Source organism: Sorex fumeus, unplaced genomic scaffold (assembly GCF_029834395.1).
Source record: "Sorex fumeus unplaced genomic scaffold, SorFum_2.1 ptg000072l, whole genome shotgun sequence".
Classification (NCBI taxonomy): Eukaryota; Metazoa; Chordata; class Mammalia; order Eulipotyphla; family Soricidae; genus Sorex; species Sorex fumeus.
In genome coordinates this window covers 64,072,603-64,075,662 of record NW_026606129.1, presented here as the reverse complement: position 1 = coordinate 64,075,662, position 3,060 = coordinate 64,072,603, and positions in this window count along the sequence as shown.

The window sequence follows — 3,060 nt, the reverse complement described above, 5'->3', positions numbered from 1 at the left end:
ATTTCATCTCATAAGAGGTTAATATCTATGATATAAAAGGCACTGGTAGAACATTACAAGATAAAACATCAAACCACATCAAAAAATGGGGCAAAGAAATGAACAGACACGTCCTTATAAAATAAAAAAAAATGGCCAAAAGACACATGAAAAAATGCTCACATTGTCAGGGAGACGCAAATTAAAAAAATGAGATATCATCTCACACCACAGGGACTGGCACACATCCAAAAGAACAAGAGCAATCAGTGCTGGCATGGATGAGAGGAGAAAGAGACTTTCTTTCACTGTTTTTGGGAATGCTGAGTGGTCAAGTCTTTTTGGAAAACTCATATGAGCATTCCTCAAAAAGCTAGAAATTAAGCTTCCATTATGACCCAGCAATACCACTTCTGGAAATATACCCCAGGGGCACAAAAACACACAGCAGAAATGCCATCTGCACTTCTATCTTTATTGCAGCACTATTCATAATAGCCAGAATCTGGAAACAACCCAAGTGTCCGAGAACACATGACTGGTTAAAGAAACTATAGTACATCAACACAATGGATTAGTATGAAGCTGATAGAAAAAAAAGAAGTCATGAAATTTTATTACAAATGGATGGACATAGAGAACATCATGCTGAGTGAAACAAGTCAGAAAGAGAGGGACAGACGGAATGATTACACTCATTTGGAGGATGTAAAAAAATATGAAACAAATACCCAAGGACAGTATGAAACAAAGGCCAGGAAGATTGGTTCATGATTGGAAGCCTGATTCAAGTGCTAGGGGAGAAGGCAGCTGGGATAGAGAAGGAAGCACTCTGACAAAGATGATTGGAAATGATCATTCTGGGTAAAATCACATGCTAAAAGTAGGTAAAGGAATAAACATGATAACCTGTCTCTGTATTGCAAGCAATAATGCTTTAAAGAAGTGGGGGAGGAGGAAAAGAAAAGTGCCCACCATAGAGATAGCCTTGGTGGGGACTGAGGTCGGGGCGGGGGTAGCGGGAGGGAAACTGGGGACATTGGTGGTGGGAAATGTACACTCTTGGAGGGATGGTTTTGAAACATTATATAACTGAAGCAGGATTATAACAGCTTTGTAACTGTAGATACACAGTGATTCCATTTAAAAAATTCAAAACTATAATCAAAATTTCACCTTCTCTTTATTCTTAGTTTATAGTTTGCTGCAAGTTGACTTTAGGTTGACCTTGCGACCACTCACTACTTTCGGACTAGCCTTAATTCTTAATTCTTAATCTCTTAATTCTTCCTCTCAGAGAGCCTGGCAAGCTACCGAGAGTATTCGATATGCCAGAGACAGTAACAACAAAGTCTCCAATGGAGACGTTACTGGGCCCGCTCGAGCAAATAATTAAATGTTTTGACTTATGCACTTGCATCATTGAATCATCAGATCAGAAATGGAAATGCCATTCAGAAATTGGTTATTTAAATGACTCACCAATATTAGCTTGGCAGACATTTTTGTTTTTGTTCAATCCCTTTCCCACAATATATATATTCAGATAAAACCTGCTTTCAGATAAAAGTCTTGCTACAAGAATAGAAAGCTTGATCCCGAGAAATAATAGTTTTCTCATTGTTTGAGAATGTTTGCTTTAATCACTGCCTGTGCAGAAAGGATCTCACAGATAAATTGGATCATTTTTGATCGTTTTAAATTCTATGAATTCAGATTTTCTTGCCTCTAGCTCAGGTTAGTTAATTAAAGAATAAAATAAGAAGAATGTTCTCATTTTAGCTCCACATTTCTTTTTATTTTCAGTGAATGCAATTTTTTATAGGTTTATTTACCTTAATCCCATGATTGTAGCATAATTCACTTAATTTTCTTCCAGCTTTTTACTTAATTTTCTTCCAGCTTTTTATTTTACCTTTTGATCAGTAAGAAATAAAATCAACAAATATATATATATATATATATGTTAAAGGTAGAAAATATAGTTAAGAGAAGGAAACACTTTTCTAGTTTATATTTTCTCCCCTCTAGACATTTCTCATCATAGTTAATTTTAAAGCACAATTATTACCTGTAGCTCTTATTTCTTATATATATTTATAAATATTTAAAGGAAAACTATTTTCCACTATATTTCTCAACACCACAAGTCTAATGTGTTTTGCCTTAACTGTCCTTGACTTTACTAATGGGATTAACACAAAACATTGAGAGATTAGCAGCTGAAAGACTTCGCTTAAAAGACAATTTTTTGCCACATAGAAACTAAAGAAAGCATAAATTGAAAGGGTTCTATTAAATTTTTCTCCTCTAAGGCAAAAATAGTCGTCTAGCCACATGACCAGTTAATTGAATTCAGTGCAATATTTTTCAAGATTATGATTTCTATTCCAATGTTGAGAATTTCTACAAATGTTATGCAAGGTCTTAAAATATCCCTAGGTTTTTTTCCTCTGACAGCTTGTTGTTCTGCATCATTTACTGCTTTCAAACAATGTTTTTCAAAAGAGAATTCAGTTATTCTATGGAAAAGTGACAGTATACATAGGTTTCTTTTTACTTGTTCATACATAAGAAAGGTGTGATTTTGAAATTGAATTTCTTTTTGTCTAGTATCTGAAAGATGAGTTGCCTAGGATATGCAATTATGTGGCACAGGAGAAATAATTTCATAGAAGTAGCAGTTACCAACTGACTGAAGAAGAGACATTGGTGACATTTTACATAAATGATGCATTCATTCATTCATTCATCATCCTGTTATTCGTCGATTGCCTCGAGCAGGCCCCAGTAACGTCTCTTTCATCCTAGCCCTGAGATTATATTCAAGGCTCTTTAGGAGAATGAGACCCATCATTGTTACTGGTATTTGGCATATTTGGTATGCCATTTGGGGAGTTTGCCAGACTCTGCCCTGTGGGCAGGCTACATTCGATAGCCTGCAAGTTTGTCCAAAGTAGGAATGAGATAATAAGATGTCATAAAAAGATGTCCTGACAAGATGTTGCGCAGCCGCATTTGTGGCCGCGCGGTTCTGGGAGCTGGATTTTATAGTCTCTGTGTCTTGGCCGTTGATGGGAT